Source organism: Puma concolor, chromosome C1 (genome assembly GCF_028749965.1).
Source record: "Puma concolor isolate L17-30 chromosome C1, mPumCon1.1.hap2, whole genome shotgun sequence".
Lineage (NCBI taxonomy): Eukaryota > Metazoa > Chordata > Mammalia > Carnivora > Felidae > Puma > Puma concolor.
Genome location: NC_141674.1, coordinates 118313583 through 118333284, shown reverse-complemented (window position 1 = coordinate 118333284; position 19702 = coordinate 118313583). Strand labels below are relative to the sequence as shown.

The window sequence follows — 19702 nt, the reverse complement described above, 5'->3', positions numbered from 1 at the left end:
TACGCAGAAGTGGGATTGGGGATCATATCCTAACCTGGAATTCTTTTGAAGAACCTCCATACTGTTTTCCATAACGGTTACACCATTTCGCATTCCCATACACACCAACAATGCACAAGGGTTCTAATTTCACTGCAACCTCACTGACACTTGTTACCGCCTGTCATCTTGACCCTAATCACTCTAACAGGTGCGAGGTGATAGCTCATCATGGCTTTGATTTCCATTTCCCTGGTGATGAGTGAAATTGAGCACCTTTTCATGTACCTGTTGGCCATCTGGATATCTTCTTTGAAGAAATGTCTGTTTAGGTCCTCTGCCCATGTTGACTTGGGTCATTTGTGGTTTTGCTATTGGGTTTTAGGAGTTCCTTATATTTTTTGGAAATTAACTCCTTCTCAGATATATCATTGGCAAATATTTTTCTCCCATTCCACAGGATGCCTTTTTCACTCTGTTGTTTCCATCGCTTTTCAGTGTAACGTGGTTCCACTTCTTATTTTTCCCTTGGTTGTCCATTCCTTCTTCACGCCAGTGCAACCTCATTTTCTCAGGAATGTCTTCCCTGAGCCCTGCACCGCCCCCCGTGCTGGCTCAGGTCACCAGGCACAAGCGTGGAGCACGTTGCATTTTTTTTTCTTTACCCAGTTTCCGATTATATATTTGTTTGTGGTTATTTTTTTAATGTCTATCTATCTTAGAGAGTGCGAGTGGGGGAAAGGGCAGAGAGAGAGGGACTCAGAGGATCCGAAGCAGGCTCCCACGCTGTCAGTGCAAAGGTTGATGCGGGGTCCCAACCCACAATCCGATCCGTGGGGATCATGACCTGAGCTGCGGTCAGATGCTCCACTGACCAAGCCACCCAGGCGCCCCTGTTTGTGGTTATTAATGAAACGCTAAGTTCACACAGGAAAGGTGCTCACCAGTCTTGCTCACTGTGATGTGGGGTCACTTGGCACATCACCTGGCTCACAGAAAGTTGCCGACTGAATGAACCAGGACTTACCCAAGGCCATACGTTTAGTATTAGATCTGGAAGCAGAACTCAGTGTCCCAACGCTCAGATGAAGGCTTTCTCTGCTGTGAACCTTGTTGCTTTTTCCAGCGTCCAAACTTCTGTCTACAGATTAAGGCATGGTGTCTAGAGCCTCTCCTCAAACCGAGAACATTCCACCCTCATCTTTACAGTCACCTCCTGGCCAAAAGAAGCCAGGAAAGGTTATGGGAGTGCCTGGATTCCAGCAGGAGTTGAGCTGGTTTGAGAGGAAAAAACAGAGAAAAAGGAAACCTCTCAAAATGTGGACTTGTTTAAACTCCTTCACAAACCTAACAACACAGGGAAACCAACAGAGACACGCTTATAATGAAGTAATCAGCCGACGAAGCTAATATTCCCGTAACATGAAATGATTCCCTGCATTTCATGGGGGTAGATATGAAAAGGATCATTAAAATATGGCCAAGGCAGGGAGGGAGAGTTTACTTTTTCTGTCTCCTTGGAGTCTGTGTTCCAAAAGCTCAGCAGGAATTTAAACAAATAGCACAGAGGAATGGTGAATCCGATCATATTTAAAGAAAAAGCCCCTTTCAAACTTTGCTTCCCTTTAATAAATACATTGGCTTCTACAAGTTTTGCTTTTTAAAAACTCTGTGGATTTCCTTTCCCACCCGGGGAGCCCATTTGGGGAAAAACAAAATCAGAATCGTTCTGCATATTTTCTCCTCTAGGTCAAGAAGAAAGATAAGGGGGAGAGAAGGAAGGTAGGTGGTAGGGAACGGGGACCATACTGTTCCTTCCCTCTTTGATTAAAAGGTGAAAAATAAAGTCAGGGAATGGTCAATGGTATATGGAGAGAGCTACTGACCCAAAGGGAGTGTATCAGTAAAATGGGCTTGTGAAGGTCACACCCCCACAGGGGGTGTGGAATTGCCCCTGCGAGCCTTTGTTTCCCCCTGCATTCCAGACAAGAAGCAACTGCAGGGAAGGAGGCTGAGGGAGAGAGATGCTTCCATCCGTCTCAATTGGGCCATAATTTAGTTGAACTAATGGTACAACCCACTGAAATTCACAGATGGTGGCTCTGTGCTCTGACCTCAGACAGGTTACCTAACTCCTCTAAGCTCAGTCTTCTCAGCTGTAAAATGGGGAAGTGAACCAAGCTCTGACTTTTGTAGGTTAAATAATATAAAGGAGTTGTTACTGGTCAGGAACGATTACTCGTCACCTAGCACATGGTGTTTCACAAACGTTGGGAAGAAACATTAAAAAAAAAACCAATCCCCCAGTGAGGCACTCTTTGGGGGAGAACCGTCAGCAAAGACAGGATGGTGGCCCCAGAGGACTTAGGGGACGCTTTAGCCAGCGGCTCCCAAGCTCCTCCAAGCGAGGCCGCTCAGTTCTGGGCGATGGTGTGGCTTGAGGGCCCGAGCGAGTCACCCAGTTTGCTTAAGCGCGTTCTTTCACACACACCCCCATATACACTTTGGCCCAAAATTCAGTGAGTTTTTTTTCTTCCTTCTTCCTCTGTTGTTGTTGGGTTCTGATTACTTCCATCTGGCTGTGGCAGCTAGAGTGGAGTCTCTAAAAAAAAAAAAAACCCAAAACAAACAAAACAAACAAAAACCCTCCCTGCAAAACACACATGTACCAAACCTAGAAGGCTTCTCGCCTCTCGCCTGCAGGCGCTGGGAAGGCGACTCGTGCGAGCCGCAGCGGGGGGTGCGGGCAGGACCCCAGGCACCTGCGCGCCCTGCCGGCTGGAAGAGGGTCCGCTCGGAGCCGGCCGCCCTCCCCCCTTTGCCTCCAGTCCCCGGCTTCCGCCCCGGCGCCCGGAGGAGCGGGCGCACTAGGAACTGCGACCCGGGCATCTCCCGGCGGAGGGGAAGAGGGAGGTGGGGCGGGCGGGTGATTTCAGAGATTGAAAACAGAGCAGTCCTTGCGCCTCAGCCCCGGAGCTCATCTGACTTGAGTTAGCGACCCCCCCCCGCCCCAAACCCGGCGCCTTAAAAAAAGAAAAAAAAAAGTGTTGGAAACTGGCGCGTTCTTTCGTTCCCCGCTCGAACTTTGTTCGTAGGTGTGCTTTCTCTCGAGACTCGGTGCTGGGGAAGAGGATCCTCGGCCGCCCCTCCCCCCACCCCCAGGTTCCCCTGGCCCCGGGTCCCCCGGGTGCCCCCGGAGGCGGGGGCGCGCGGCGCGGGCGGGGGCGCGGCGCCCGGGTGTGCTGCAGCCGTGCGCGCGGGGGCGCTGCGCCGTCCGGGCGGCGCTGATGGATTGCAGGAGTGCCGGAGCTCGCCAGCCGAGGCAGCAGGGCTCCGCGGACTTTTTTTCAAACTACCATCAATGAGACTTCGAGGAGGAGCGGGAGGCGGCGGCGGCGGCGGCGGCGGACGCGCAGGAAGGCGAGGAGGCGCCGGGGGAGCCGGAGGAGCTGAAGCAAGGAGCGTGGGCCGCGCGGCGCGCGGGAGCCTAGGGGAGCTCCCGGCTCGCCGGCGGTAGGGGCTGCTGGGCCCCCGCCCGCCTCTCGGTCCCCTCCCCTGCCTGGCCCGCCCCGCCCCGCCCCGGCCGGACTGAGCCCCGGTACACGGCAGCCCGCGGCGGGTCGCCGCGCCAGCCAAGTTGGGATGGGGGCCCGAAGCCACCGCCCGGCGCCCCAGAGGCCACCTGCGTGCTAGAGGCAAACTTTTGTCTCCCTCGGTAAAGTTGCATTGGCATTCTTTTGCTTGCTTTTCGTTGCGAAGTGCCCCCTACGCCGTCCGAGCCCGGGGCGACTGGGATGCTGCGCCGTCTCTGAGGGTCCCTCGGCCGTGTATCCTCGCCACGGCACAGGGATCGGGGCACCGGGCTTGGGGGGCCGGGGGCTGGCGAGGCGGCGCCGTTTCGGGCTCTGGCCAAGCCGGGCGGGGACGAAAAGGGGGCGGGGGGCCCAGGGCAAGGAACTTGTGGCCGGTGGGCGATTTTGCATCCCCTTTCCTACCTGGGGGAAGAGCCCGTCCTCTCCCGTTGCACAGCCTGGCCGGCCCGCAACCCGTCTTCACCGCGTCTAAGACGCGGGCTGTTTGTGCGGGAGGTGGTGGGTAGCACCGGAGGCGGTGGGTAGCACCGGAGGCTGGGATGCTGCGAAGCTCCCGGAGGTGGACGGTGGGAGCGTGACTTAGGGGAGTGTGCGGTGTGTGGAGGGGCTGCGGCCAGCCACTTGGGAACTTCTGACTGCACTTCTCCGCGCTACCCGTCGCGGAGCCCTGCCTTTCTTTCTTCCTCGCTCCTTCCTCCCGGTCTTCGGGCCCTGTCGCCCCCCTCCCCCTCGGTCAGGCTCTCCTCTCCGGCCTCCCTCCTTGCTTCTCTCCGCCAACTCCTCCTCCTCCCCTGCCCTCCGCCCCTAGATCCGCTTGACTTCTCGAAGGGATCCGCACGTAATCCCTGGCCCGGTCCTCGGGTCCCCCCACCCCTCACTTTCATCCCCGCCCCCACTCATCGTCTTCCCCCCCCCACCCCCCGAAGGGCCAATCTCTCAACAAGTATATTTGCTGAGGAATTTGAAAAATCCACTACTGCAACTTGATCTGTGTGTGATGGATGGGGAGAGGCGCGTAGAGAGTTGGGCGCCAATCCTATTAAGGGTTTAGAGAGGGGAGCGTTTTTCCCGGACGGGGGCGGAGGGTGGGTAGGGAGGGGAGGAGGAAGGGAGCGTGTGCGTGTGCGAGTGTGAGCGCGCCCGCCGCGTCGGGGAGCTGAAAGTCCACCCTACTCGGCGCCTTTTCAGCCCGGCAGTAATTGCTGTCATTTCCTAGGAAACCCGACTTTTACAGCGCGAGGAGCTCTGGATGGAGCCCGCGCGCTTCACCCTGGGTGACCGACTTCGGACGCGCTTGCGGGCCTCGCTCCCCTCCCCCTCCCCGCCCCCCAAACCCCGCCAGGGTGCCTCCCTTAACTCCCCTCCCTTTTGTATCATTTTCATGTGGCTCTCTGGGTCGATCCCTGCTGGAAAAGCGCACCCTTCCCAAGTCCGGTGCCGGGCCCTGGGGGGTGGGTGGGGGGGGGGGTGTTTCCTGCGCCGCTCTGCCCTCCCACCCGGGCATCCCGCTGGGTGCACGGCCTCTAGCGCGGGCTTTGCAGCCCGGTGGCCGCGGCGGAGTCTTGGGCCCCCGCCCCGCCGCCCTCGCCGGGCGTGTGAAGGTTTAATCCCGACAGCTTCAGATAAAGGGAGCAGTTGTAAAACGCTCATATGCTGTTTGCAGACGAGGCTCTGGGGGATGTTGGAGAATTTGAAAGTAAACGTTTCCCTCGCAAGCGGCATAAAATAGTGTTTAAACAAATATTGTATTGGCATGCTCAGGGGGCCCAGTGCCAAAAAGTAAAGTAAATAAACTGTGAAATCCAAAATATACAGCGGTGGAAAGCGGAGGAGTGAGCAGGCTAGTCGCAAGTCCCCCTGATGAGATCTGTTCTGGCCACTTCACCTCCGGGCCCCCTCCCCGCCCATTTCCTTACCTTGGCTGGGAGTTTCCTTCCCTCCGCTTCCTAGTGTCTGAGGGCAGGCCTCCCTGGGCCTGGGAGCAACTTTGCAGTTGCACCCACCGGAGGGAATTCTTTGTGTGGCTACTTGGGCTGGTCTTCCCCAGGGGAGGGGAGGGCACCCTGGCCACGCTTGGCTGCTTTTAATTTTGACTTTCTTCATTTGGGCTTTTCCCAGCTTCTGGTCTGCCCTGGGGCTGTTCTAGAATGTGGACTCTAGAACTTGCAGATGTGTGCCCTGCAGGCTTCCCTCCCGTGGGCCTCTGGCCACACTTTTCTTCTCCTTCCTTCATCTTTCTTGCTTCCGTTTTCCTAGACTTGCCTGCTTCTCCCTCCCATGGCTGAGGGTTACTGGAAATTGTGGAAATGTTCTCTCCCCGATTTAGATTCCATTCGAACCCAGACACAAGGAAAGTTGTCACTTGTCTAAGAGTTTCAAAGTTAGTTACTGTTTCGTATTACCGAAGTTTGGTTTTGTATTTTCCTTCTGCTCTGAGAAACCCGCCGACTTTGGGAGGTGATTTAGTGGTTCTAGGGGGATCTACCCTGATGCAGGAAGAGTGCCAGGTAGGTGAGGAGCCCACCTGCCCACGAGATCGCCCTCGGGTGAGCTGTCTGGCCCTTGCTCTGGCATCTGAGAGACCAGTGAGAGCAGTCTGTTTTCCAAGTCAGCGAGCGGGTGAGGACAAGAGGGAGAACCACCGCCCCCCAAAGCCGGGCCAGGCTCCCGAGGAACAGGGTGGGACCGTTAGAGATGTTTTTATCCTCCATGGGAATTGTTTCGAGGGGGAGTTTGCAGGGTCCAGACTCCTTCAGCAGAACCTCCCAAGGCTGTGGGGGGAACCTCTACAGCTCGCACTGACCCTGGCCGTGGCCTTGGAGGGAACTCTGGACTGGGCCCCACCTCGAAGTGTGTGTGGAATTAGGCAAGGCCCTTCTGGAGTGCCACTCCACTTTCTCGGGGGTGCTCCAGGCCTTGTGGGGAGAGCATCGGACAGAGGAGATCCTTTGAGTTGCCTGGACGGAAGAGGGGGCCACAGGGCTGCCGGTCAGCGGCTCACTGCCTGGCCGTGGGGGTCTTGGAGGCTGTGTACTGTAGCTGGCTTGTTTGCACTGCCGACTGAAAAATACACAAATACTTCATGTTTTTTGTACTCCCACAAGTGCCCTGTACACAGTGCGGCCCATAGGGCTGGATTAGCAAGCCAGGAGATTCAGCAGGCAGGCAGACAAAATTGGATATTTGTCTAATAAACACCCTTCTCCCATCAGGGCCTCCCTCGGCCACCCCGGGGCGGGGGGGGGGGGGACTTCACCCCACAGATGCCAGCAATTCCCTTTAAATGAGACCAGGAGGTTGTCGTGTGCACTCCGAAAGCCTGTGTGACCCCTACGCACCCTGCGGGCTTGTTAACGCTCAGAAAGGAGCCCTACATCCTTGTGAACGCGACGGGTAGGGCTGCTTGCTTTTTCTTGGGAAAGTGTGTGTTCATCAGGGCTTGTGTTCATCTGAAGGACGCTCACTCATGACGCTGGTTTGAGAGAGGTAGAGCAAACCAGTCTTCCTTCTTCAGGCCCCGGTGTTGGGGGGTGGGGGTGGGGGTTTCTACCTGTGCCAGAGCCCGGTCCTTGGTGCAGGAGCAATGGCCAGGCCAGGTGGACCCTGTCGCTGTGGACGGCCACAGCTGTTCCCGCTGGGCCAGGGTCCTTTGAAAGGGAACCCCAGGGAAGCCATCCCTCCCCCCCCCCCTTTCTTCTTTTCAGTAAGTGTCAGAGGCAGGGACGAATGAAACACGTGAAGAATGCCAAAGAGAGAAACTATTCTCAGATTCCAGAAAATTCAGAGGCGGAATAGGTGACTATACGCACTACCAGAATGTGCAGCAGTCTAAAGACCTCGGGGAGGAAAGCGACCCTGTAATTGTTTCCTGAGGCTTGTTTCAAAGACCCAAAGGGAAGGGGACACTGGTGTTTGGTAGTGTCCTTTGGTAAAGAGTAACAGCTTTGTGGTTTTTGAGTAAACACACGACACCAGACTCAATATTACTCATTTTCTCCAAAATTAATTTGGGTGTTTGCTGTGGAATATAAAAGATTTTTAAAAAACAAATCATAGGTCATTGTTTTTAGATTCTGAGGGTGACAGAAGCACCTTTCACCTACAAAACGATGGTTAAAACCCTGAGAAAATGCACTAATGAGAACAGCATGCTTTCTTCGCTTTTAACGTCTTATTTTTCCCAATTTCTTCACCAACAAAAGCATCCTCAGTAATCCTGGTTGTGTTCTGATCCTGGTTTCTTAAAAAACGTGCAAACGGGGGAAAATAAGTCATTGAAGGTGTGACCAAAGAGTACATATTAAACCATTTTTGAGATTTTCATTTAAATTGAATAAGTTAATGTGGTTTTGTGTGTTTGCATGTGTGTTGTTAAAAAAAAAAAAAAAGGTTGCTGGGAAGTGTGTTTTAACTGTGAGTGCCCGGTTTCATGCATTAGCATAAGAAAAAAGTTTTAGTGCATTTACTATTGTCTTGAATGAAGAGTTTCAGCAAAGGGAAGGAAAGCCGCGAAAGGGTGATGGTCCATTGAGATTCTCCAGCAGCCCCCAGCTCGTCATCTGCTGCTGAAATCTGTGATCGGATATCACTTTTATCTCGCTTTTCCATTCTCTGGCCTTTTTCACACGTTCACTTTTGTCAGGGTTTATTGATTATGTTTTCTTCTCTGCAAATCTGTGGAAAATTTAATGAACCAAAAACAGCAGTGAAATAAAGGGGACTTTTTATTCATTAGCACGGGATTGATTTCCCCCCTTGGGCCGAGGGCCCCTGGCCTCCCGCGAGTGGGGGGTGGGGGGAGAGGGTAGGAGGGCGGACAGCGCTGCTGCAGGCTGAGGCGGGGCCTCCCCAGGCCTGTGGCCTCACCGATGACCCGGCACTGGTGAGCCTGGGACTCCCGTCCCAACTGAGCGTTCAAAGCCCGCACAGGATGGCTCTTTCTGGTCAGCCCGAGCCTACCACGCCGTAGACCCCAGCCTCCCCTCCAGGATCCTGGCTCAGGGGGCTTTGGGCAGGGAGCGGGTGGAGATGGGTATTTGTACTCCCCAACCTTACAAGCCAGTTGAGAGCCCGCCTAGGCCTTCCCGGGGACACAGTTAAGTATCTCTCTTCCTCAGCCCCGCTCGGAAACCTGTAATTAAGCAAAGCCCCTGGTGTGATTACACTTTGCTGACTCCGCTGGGTTTGGAACCGCTTCTCTCTACGAAATAGGGTGAACTCTTGCTCCTTGCAGAGGCTTCCCGGGTAGCCTGTGGTACACTTCTATGGCACGTCTGTCTGTCTGTCTGTCTCTCCCCTCCTCTCCTTTCTCCCATCCTCCCTCTCCTCTTTGTCTCCTTTCTGTCTTCCTCTCCCCCCCTCCTTTTCACTCCCTCCTCCGCCCCCTCTGTCTCTTCTTTAATGTCTCTCTTTCCCCATTTCCTCTTTCACGGCTTTATTTTTCCCTCTCCTTTCTCCCTCTCCCAACTCTCTTTGTTTCTCTCTCCCTCTCTTTTCTCTCCTGTCTCCCTTCCCATCTTTTCCCTTCTCTCTCTGCTTTCCCCTCCCATCTCCCCCTCCCCCTACCCCGTCCCCGCCCCTCCACTTGCCGCCCCGAGGCGGGCTGGCCCGGGAGGCGGCGTGCCCAGCCCGTGGGGACCGTGCTTGCGGCCGGGGGACGTTCGGTGCCCCGAGTGCCCGCGCGCCGGCCGCGCCGCCTTCCTCCCACCTGCCCGCCGGCCTGGTTTGCGGCGCCCGAACAATGGCCACATTGTCCAGCCGGCGCACCGGCCGCCTCCGGCGAGTGGCGGCAGGCCGGACCGTGCTCGTGGCGAGTCGGGAAGAAAGCCAGCGGGCCAGGTCCCACTGGGCCCGCGCCGCCACCGCCGCCTTTGTCGCCGGGCGAGCGCCCCGGAGCGCGCGGGCCCGCTGTCCCTGCACCTGGGAAGGGCGCCTTTTCCCAAAGCTGGGGCCCAGGCTGACTCTCCCTCCCGCTCCCGATGGACTCGCCCCCCCCCCCCCCCCCCCCCCGCTCCCGAAGGACTCGCCCCCCCCATCCCCCTTCCTGGGGAAGGGAGCTCGAGGTCAGCTCAGTTTGCAGAGTGGGTTGAGAGCATTTCACCAGAGCCAGCAGACATGTTCCCAAACTTTTGGTGGCGTCAGAAACTTTTTCTGCAAGGCATCTGCGAGACTGACTACAGCCAGGGAGGCCTCCTGTTGCCCGGTCCCCACCCCAAAGGCTGGAAAAGAGTGGTGGTCTCTTGGCATCGTCCGCACCCCTCCCCCACCCCCACCCCCATTCGTCTTGACCTGTAGGGATTCAAGACCTCTTAGCTCAGAAAAAGAAAGATCTTTGAATGCTGAGGATGTTAAAAGAGCATCGGTCCCCGGGTCCAAGCAGATGCTTAGCAATGCTTCTTTGTGCGGTGGACAATGCAATAAGTCAGCCCGACTTTTGAGCCACATTTATAAGGAACTGTAAGGGCCGCTCAAGTACACTTGTGCTAAGTTGAATTGATTGAAATTTAATGGCGGTTAGTGGCGATGAATGGTAATGATTTTCCAGCGTATCTTTGGCATACTTGACATTAATAACCGGAGACTGTGTGTGTATGCGCACCAAGCGCCTGCCACACACGTGAGGCGGTAGCATTATTCATTTTCTGAGATGCCAGTCCTTCGCCTCCTTCCTCTGCTCAGATCCTTTTCCTCCTCACCATAATTCAGTTGTTCAGATGATTTAAAAAAAAAAAAAGGGAAAAGATGGAAAGAGAAAAATCTTTCTCCGTTGAGCATGTACATCATGTCAACATAATTTTGAGCTCATGATTTTTTTCAATTCCTACATAAATCAGCTTCTAATATACAGAATGTGATGAATTTGTTTTAGCTGCCATCATGAATTAATGTTATGCAAATAGAAGCTTTGCAGGTGAAATGATTTACTAAATAATTTCAACTTCTAATATTTAAGCTCATTCATTATGTTGGGAGTTAAAAACAAACAAACAAAAAAAACCAAGTCCATATTTTTAAACCTGAGATGGGGAGATTAGTATTTGAGTATTTGCAGTATAGGCAGACCTTGATGGCCGGAAAATAGCTCTTAATTTGTTGAGTCTTTCTTTGAGAGTCTACAATTCACCAAGCAGGTGCTTAAAAAGAAGGGGATGGAAGTCTTACCAAGTTTCAGCTGAGGGAGGACAGGAATGCGTTTAAATAATTCCAGCGTGACTATCAAGGTAACATACCCCCGGGGATTGAACTAGTTTTGCTTTGGGACCGAAGAGCTTCCGTTTTGAACTGCTCTTGAAGGAAGAATATGACTGAGCCCGGTGGAGAGGGGTGAGGGCCTTTGATGTCCCCTGCCCCGTCTTTGTCATTTGCTAGTTAAGACTGTTTTTTAAAAAAATTTATTGGGGCGCCTGGGTGGCTCAGTCAGTTAAGCGTCCGACTTCAGCTCAGGTCACGATCTCGCGGTCCATGAGTTCGAGCCCCGCGTCGGGCTCTGGGCTGATGGCTCAGAGCCTGGAGCCTGCTTCCGATTCTGTGTCTCCCTCTCTCTCTGCCCCTCCCCTGTTCATGCTCTGTCTCTCTCTGTGTCAAAAATAAATAAACGTTAAAAAAAAATTTAAAAAAAAAATAAAAAAATTTATTATTGAAATCTACATGAACATACAATGTTATACTGGTTTCAGGTGCACACAGTACAGTGATCCGACAATTCTGTACTGGTTAAGACCATCGTAAGACCGAGTCGTTGACACCTGCCTACAAAGGTGGCAGCCGTATAGAAAGTTGGACAGAGGAAGAGAACTGCTGATGGCACCCCCTTCCCCCCATAACCGCTAGGAACCCTTTCTTATATACCTTGTCTTTCAGTCTGTTTTCCTCTGGAAAGAGTTGAGGAAGGGAGTTAGCGTGATGGATGAGCGCATATGAAGAAAAATAGCTGGAACCCTTGAGGTTACCCTCGGGGAGAGGGAGACCAGTCATTCAAGAGCTGGCTGACCCTGTGCGGGTTGCTTTTTGCCTCTCTGTGTGGAAGGCAGGCCTTGGCAAAGGTGAGCTCAGATCCTTTGGCTTCAGAACCTTGGGAGCCGCCGCACCTCGTCTCTCGCCACCCACCCCTAAGAATCAGAGAGCAGGCAGGGTGGGAGGACCCGAGTTTGGAGAAAGCGTGGGGTCTCCCACCACTGCTTGGGCTTCCGGGGAGCAGGTTATGGAATGCTGCTCAAGGAATACGCCCCACCTTCCCACCAGTCACTCTCCCTAGCCCACTGTAGTGCTCGGGCACCTCTGGGATGTGGTCATGTCATGACCATGGATGGGGGTCGACTTGGGACGTTGGTGGGTGTTGGGGGCAGGGGCAGCACAGGGCCTGTGGTGGCCTTTTCAAGTTTTCTTGAAGGCTATGGACAAGTTGAAGGAAGGCTGACACATAAATATGTCTCGGATCTCTGGAGATAAGGGTAGACTTTTGACTTGACTTCTCCAAAAATTGAGGTCATTGTGGTCCGATGACAGGTTGAAGGCACATCACTCAGACATTTCCGCAGACAGCTGTGGGTTGTACTGTGGTGATACATTATGTGTCCGGGCTGTGACAGCGTATTTAGGGCCGGCCCTCACTGTCTGCTGAGATCAAGGTGAGGGGACGTCTGTGATGTTCCTGGACTGAGTGTGTGCCTGTGTTACCTTGCTTGTGTAGGGAAAGGAGAAATCAGACTCCAGGGTTGCACAGCCAGGAATTTTCCGGTTTGAATGTAATTCAGAAGTTTTCATCCATAGAAAGTGCATATAATATAGTCCGTTTACTCACGTGATATAGTGTGTTAAGTTACTCTTCCTGTTACATGTGAATGTGGGGTGTGTGATGTGTATATGTATTTATTCTGAAATACATATATATCAGTAAGTCTCTTACCTATCAGATCCCTATAAGAATTAGATTTTTTTTTCTTCTTCTAAGATGCACTTAACACAAAAAAGAGAAATAGCGTAAGAGAACGATGTCAGAACAGGAGATGAGTTATAGAGGCAAATCTGAGAATAAGGCCTCAGGCATCTCGAAGTGGAGTTCTTGGGACTCCTGAATCAGGTTCAGGTGGGCAGTTTGTTAAATATGCAGATTTTCAGGCCCCAGGAAGTACATACTGAATGAGACAGAATTCCTGTGGAGTGGAGTTCTGAGATCTGCATTTTATCAAGGATCTTTAGGGTGGGGTGATGCAGATTAGTGTTTTCTTCCTGTGATGTTCCCCAGTTCCTTTGTGACTTTTGCAAATAAGAAAGGGGTAAGCATTCGCATCTGTAAGGCTTGATGGACAACCCAGGATGGGTCTCAGCAGATGGTAAGACTTAGCTGCCTGGCCCAGCTTTTGCTGGACTGGAGGTTGGGGCAAGCTGGCCAAGAATTGAGCTGTTCTGAGAAGTGGACTTTAAGGCAGAGGCTCTCTTTCATGGGACTGTGAAAGGTGTTTTCACTGTGAAAGGCAGCTTTCAGGCCCCACGAGAAACCAGAGTGTAGTGAGCTTATCAAGTGTGTAGTTATGGCCTGAGGGTCCCTAGGATGGCTCCTGTTTTTTTTTGTTTTTGTGTTTGTGTTTGTTTTTGTTTTTTATCCTGTGTAGGTAACCTCATGTGCATCATGACAGCTGTCTCAGTGCTCATGACTGAAGTGGCCAGAAGTTGGACCCGCTTTGGGGCCAGTTCAGTTTCACGGCTTGAGCAGGCATTTTGCAATTTCCATTCACACTGAGGTTTGGCTGAAGGGCCTACCTTGTGGGTGTTCTTATGGTTTCCGAAGAAGGGGAGGAAAGAGATAGCCTGGCAGGAGCGTGGGTGCAGAGAGGAGCCAGTGTCAGCTGCCCTGCCCACGCTGTGACGGCCTGAGGCCTGGGAGCCAGTGGAAGGGGCCTGCCCCGAGGGGAGGATGGGCCGTGGAATGGTCCTCCACCTGTGAGGTCAGCCTGCGGCCCTAGTGCGCAACGCTGCCTGGCATCCTACCCCCCCGTCACAGCGTCCCCTGCCCGTACCCTGGCCCTGGCGTCAGCCTATTTCAAGAACGTCCTGTCTCACCGTGCCTTGAGTCTTCTTCAGAGTAAGAAGGCAAAACGAGCCTGGAAGGAATCTGAGTGTGGGCCAGCTGAACATCAGGACAGGCGCGGTGTCTCTCTGGCCCTTGCTTCTCAACTCATAGTGGGAGTCCTGACCTGCCTTGCTGGTGTGTGTTAGTAGTAAATGAGACTCTGAGTGGGAGCCCAGCATGGCCCTCGCTCAAGGTAAGGTCCTGAGAATGTTGCCCTTTCCTGTCACTAAATCCTTGCTGGCCTGGGACACTTGGGCTCTTACATACATGCCTCTGACTCTGATGGCCTGCACCAGCTTTTGGGGGTTTTGTGATTTGTAGTGTCCTGCAGTGTAGACCGTGTTAGCTTATGTTGATACTTCAAGTGCATCTGGGCAAAGGACTTCGAGAGAACAGGAAACAAGAAAACTTTCACACGTGTCAACTTGGGACTTGTGGACTCCTGCTCGTCTGTTTGTGCACTTGGTTTGGATGGAGGCCGTTTGGAGGCATTCGGCGGGTCTGAAGGTGCGGTATTATTTTCTGTCCACATTTGCTCAGCTCCTCTGCTTGGTCTACACTCCTGGGGGCAGACTGTGAGGCAGAGCGAGGGCACACCGCTTCATGGCTCCCCTGGCCCTGGGAGCCCTGTGGGAAGTGGGGCGTGGGCTGCTGGTGTCCCCATCTCCTCCGGGTCTCTGCGGCCCGACACCCGGGTGCCGAATCCTTCTCCAGATCAAGCCCTCAGGCCCAGGCCCCTTGGGCCCCCGGCGCTCTCTGGCCAGCTGCTTTACCAGGAAAGGCTGCGACCCCACCCTCTAGTGTGGTGCTTCTTCATTGCCATCCTCTTCCATCTTCAAGGAGCCCACCTTGGATGGGTAGTCGGTGGCAGGCAGAAAAGCCAGAGGCAGCACAAGGCTGATGGCTTGGAAGCCTTGGTTTGCCGAGTTTGAGGGTCCCGACAGCCTCCCCACCCTGTACCCCTACTACCCACCTGTGGTATGAGTCCTGTTCCTGCTTTCGCTGATTTCAGCTGTGAGAGCCAAGCTTCTCGACCAGTGTCCAGTCATAGGCATCTACTAGCCAAGCCTCACGGAGCTGACTGCCTGAGTGAGCACCCAAGTGGCCCAGCCAGTAGTCCAGACAGGCAGGCAGACAGACAGAGCAGCGCACAGGACAGGCCTGGGTCTCACCCACTGCCCAGCCCAGCCCAGCCCGCCCTGTGGGGACCTCAGGTTTCCCCAGTGGCCTAGGCCCTGTGGGTCCCTTTTCTGTTTCTGTTTCCTTGAGTTTCCCTTTATTTAGGTTTAAAATCCTTTTTGCATGGCTAGGGGCTCTGTATTCAAGGCGTGGGCTTTGATTTAGCACTTGAGGTTTCAAGCAGAGCCTTCTCTTCTGATAGAAAACTATTAGAAACAACAACAAAGTAGTTTCCCCACAAGATCTTAAAACTAAGGCATACTTTTTAAGAAGTTGTGAAATAAGGAACATCATAAAGAGGAAATTTTGTTAAATATCTTTCCAGTCTCTTTCTATTGTTTTTTATTTTTTTTTTAAGTTTATTTATTTACTTTGGGAGAGAGAGAGAGGAGAGGGGGATGGGCAGAGAGAGGGAGAGAGACAGAATCCCAAGCAGGTTCTGCACTGTAAGTGCAGAGCCCTGTGTGGGGCTTGATCTCACGAACCTATGAGATCATGACCTGAACTGAAATCAAGAGTCAGATGCTTAACTGACTGAGCCCCCCCCAGTGTGAAATATTTTTGCACTGTATTTTCTGACAAAATTGAAATTACATGATATATAGTTATGTGACTCTTGATTCACTCAGCATTTTATCATGGACGTTTTCCCATGTTTATTAATGAATAACTTCTAGTTTTGTGGGGTTTGTTGGCTACAGGATGTTCTTTTGTCTGACTCTGTCATATTTTCACTTTGCTCTCTTTACATGGTTGGACATTTAGATTGTTTCTAGTTTTAGTTGTGATAGAAAATGCTGGAATAGATGTCCTCGTATGTACGTGTTTACCTGAAATTCTGAACGTTACATTAGAATAGATCCTGCAAAGTGGTCTAACTTGGCCAAAGTGTTTGGACATCTATGAAGCCCTCATTAGGTCTTACTGGGTTTCCAGTGGTATCTCCCTAGCTTTTGGGGAGAGATTGAAGATTCTGGCTTGAGATTTTCAGGAGAACTGTGTACAAATCAATGTAAAACCATCATTGGGTGCCTTCTGTATGGCTAGAAGCATGCAAGTCACTTGCAGACTATGATCTCATTTTGTAGATAGGTAAATTGAGTCTGGCCACTGGGAGGCAGAGTCCTGAGCAGAGGGAGAGTTACTCCCCTGGAATTGGCTTCTGAGCGCTGCCCTGGGAACAGCTGGGCCACAGCACTGTTTCTCAGCTAGGACGCTTTGTTCCCCAGGAGTCATTTGTCAATATCCGGAGACATTTTTGGTTGTCACGGACTGGGGGGTGGTGGTGGTGTGTGTGTTAGTGGCATCTAGCGAGTAGATGCTTAACATCTTGTAAGGCACAGGGCAGCCCTGGCAACAAATTATCCAACCCCAAATGTTACCGGTGCTACAACTGAGAAACCCTGGGTAGAGGTCACCTGCTAAAGCAGGCATCGGTGCCTTTTCACACCTCATTCTCACACCAGGCTGGAAATCTCCAACCTTCTTTTCTGCGCCTTGGATTTCAAAACGGTGTGGCAGTCGCCATCAAGAGGAATTCCTTGAGCAATCCATCAGTCAATCAGCCAGCACTTGCTGGAACATCTGTTCTGTGCCTTACGCTTATTAAGCTCGCGGCCGTAAGCGCACACCTTGCTAACTTGGTTAAGAGCCGCTGGCCTCTGAAATCCCAGCAGGTTTCTCAAATGTGCATCTTCTCCTGGTTCTTTCCATGCCTAGCAGGGGGGCTACTTTAGGAAAGTCATGAATTGGCCAGTGTGACCTCCGAAGACAGCTACAGAGGAAGGTTGCTGGGAGCAGGGACTGCCCTCACCTGCTGTCTGGAAGAAACTGGATGTGTCTGTTTTCCCAGCCCCAGGCTGGGAAGTTTCCCACTTCACAATGTATTCTGTACCAGGCTCTTCCTGGCAGCTACTAGTCAGGGATGGCAGAGTCCTGGGTCAGAATAGTGGGAAAGCCTGGGGTGGGGGCCTTTTGGCAGTGGCTCATTTGTTTAACCAAACAGTTGTGCCTAAGCAGTCCAGGAAGGCCTTCTTCCAGGAGAGGGCCCAAGCTGGGTCTCCGGGATGGGGACTTTACCATGGAGAGGCAGGGGAAGGAACAGCAGTCCAGGCAGAATGACTCGGGCATATGATGTGTGGCGTTTCTGGAACCTGCAGGGGGTCACTGTTACTTGGAGGATGAAGTGGGGAGGGGCTCTGGCAGTCTGCAGAGGTGCTCTTTAGGAGAGCCTGGGGATGCTTTGAAGGGGTGGCTTGGTGATGATAAGTAAGGATGGCCCTTGTTGTTAACTTCAGGTCATGAGACATAAGCACACAGGAACCCAGGTTCTTTGGGGGGCTAGAATATTTGGGTGGCAGAGTGATTCTCCACCTCTTAGGTTTGGGCTGATTCAGTTCTCCAGGTTTTTGTTTGTTTGTTTGTTTGTCCAGGTAAGCTAGGCACAGCAGTGGAAAAGAGGGAACTCCCAGCAAATATGCACGTACCTCTTCTCATGCTGGTAACCTTTGCCCATTTGGAGGCAAGAGCTTTGCCTTTTCCTGACCTACTCCCTGAAGATAACTCCCCTTACAGGGTCACCTCTTGCTGACCCTCATGGCTGGTGGAAAAAAAAAGAGAAGATGAATCTGGTTCTCAGAACACTCTTCACCATGATCCTCAGGACCACTTTCAGTGATTTAAGGGTAGCAATGGTTATCCATCCATCCATCCATCTGTCCATCCTCCCTCCATCACTCATCCATCCTCCCCCTCATCCATCCATCTTTCCATCCTCCCTTCCTCATCCACCCATCCGTCCATCCGTCTCTCCATCCTCCCTCCATCATCCATTCATCCATCCGTCCATCTTCCTTCCATCATCCATCCATCCCTCTGTCCATCCTCCCTCCATCATCCATCCATCCATCTATCCATCCATCCATCCGTCTGTCCATCCTCCCTCCATCATCCATCCATCCATCCATCCATCCATCTCTCCATCCTCCCTCCATCATCCATCCATCCATCCATCTCTCCATCCTCCCTCCATCATCCATCCATCCATCTGTCCATCCTCCCTCCATCATCCACCCATCCATCTGTCCATCCATCCATCCATCCATCTGTCCATCCTCCCTCCATCATCCATCCATCTGTCCATCCTCCCTCCATCATCCATCCATCCCTCTGTCCATCCATCCATCCATCCATCTCTCCATCCTCCCTCCATCATCCATCCATCCATCCATCCATCCATCCATCTCTCCATCCTCCCTCCATCCATCTATCCATCCATCCATCTCTCCATCCTCCCTCTATCATCCATCCATCCATCCGTCCATCCTCCCTTCCTCATCCATCCATCCATCCATCCATCCATCCATCCATCCATCCATCTTCAATTCATCCTCTGTCTTTCCTTCATCCATTATTATCCATCATTCATCATCCACCCATTAGTCAATGGATTTTAAAGGTCTTTGCTGTTGGCCCTTGGTGTATTTCTCCTCTCCTATCCATGAAGCCAACTCAAGGGTCACCTCCTTCATGGGGTCTTTCCTGCCTCAGACCTAGACTCCCACTTGTCCCTGGAGTTTCCCTTGCTTGTAACACTCATTAATATTGTCTTGCAATTTTCTGTTTATTTGTGCTTAGGAAATGTTTGTTGATAAATGAATTCTGAGAGATTTTTCAGTGGGAGAAAATGGCATTTGTCCAGTGTCCTCTGACACCTCTCCTAAGAAACAAAAGTCAACTGAGCAGTCTCGAGATTGGTGGCCTTGCTTTGAGAGAGTAAGAGCAATAGTTATAAAATGATTAGTTTGTAATATAGCAGAGTTGTATTTTTATACAACTTAAACATATATTACAGTTCATTTGGGCTCCATACATAATTTCTGTGTCATTCAGTGCCTGCAATCACAGTTTCTCTATTCCAGTGATTAGAGAGGGTTGCATTTGGGATTTGTAGACTCACTGATGGTCACTTCGCTGATTTGCTTGAGTAAGGAAGCAGCCCTTGACCTTAGCGCTGCCGTGGGAGATGCTCTTGTCTTTAAACGCTCTTACACACTCTCAGGATGGAAGGGCCTGAGAGACCACGCATTGCTTGAGCCCTGCCACCACTAGGTGTGGGACAGGCACTCGAGCCATGCCAGGAAGGACATCTGTGTGGGAGGAATTATTTGCATTTTACAGATGCTATGAAGGCTTTCCGGTTTCATTGGAGCTGCCTAAGTTCCTAAAGGTAGAACAGTCAGGGTCACGGCTGTCCTCTCCATCCCAGGGTTGGTTTCTCGTCCACAGGGGGGCTCTGCCATATCCTCTGGGAGGAGAGCAGGGCACAGCCTTTGTCTCGCCAGAGACTCCCTCTGCCTGGGAGGCAGGCTGGACAGCTGGGAGTGTGGCCCTGCTGTCAGTCCCAGCCTGTTTGGTCCATCTCCCACTTCTACAGGAGCTCTGTCCACTTGCTGTCCCTTCTGTGGCCCCTAGCTCTCTGAGGGAGGACTGTTGAGTGTTTTCCCCAGGCTAGTTCTTTCCCAGGCTGGCCCCACCCCCTTGTAATGGGCAAATTTGGACCCTCCGTGTTTCACATGATTCAGCTTGGCATCTGTTTGGCACTCTGGCTCCTGAAGGGGACTGTCCAGATAGCTGTGGCATGGCCATTGGGAAGGGACAGGCATATTAGCCCTTTGTTTGGAAGGTTCAGTGGAGCTGGTGGTTCAGATCAGGCACTGGAGACAGACTGTTCATCCCATCTCTTAGCCTCTGTTTTCTCAAATGTAAAGTAAAGACAACTGTGGACCCATCTCCATGGGGTATCCTGAGGATAAAGGCGTTCCTGTGTGGCACGTCCCTGGTACATAGTAAAAGTCTTGATTATTATTAACAAGGCACCATA

The 19702-nt window shown here is 52.4% G+C and overlaps 1 protein-coding gene across 1 annotated transcript in view; it reads left to right on the top strand.

The window, feature by feature from the left end:
* The first annotated feature begins 3274 nt into the window (after positions 1 to 3274).
* Positions 3275 to 19702, top strand: part of GLI2 (GLI family zinc finger 2) — a 258248-nt gene continuing 241820 nt past the window's right edge. The window contains exon 1 of the mRNA XM_086718388.1: positions 3275 to 3694. The gene's annotated coding sequence lies outside the window, so the exon portion shown is untranslated. The remainder of the gene's footprint in view (positions 3695 to 19702) is intronic.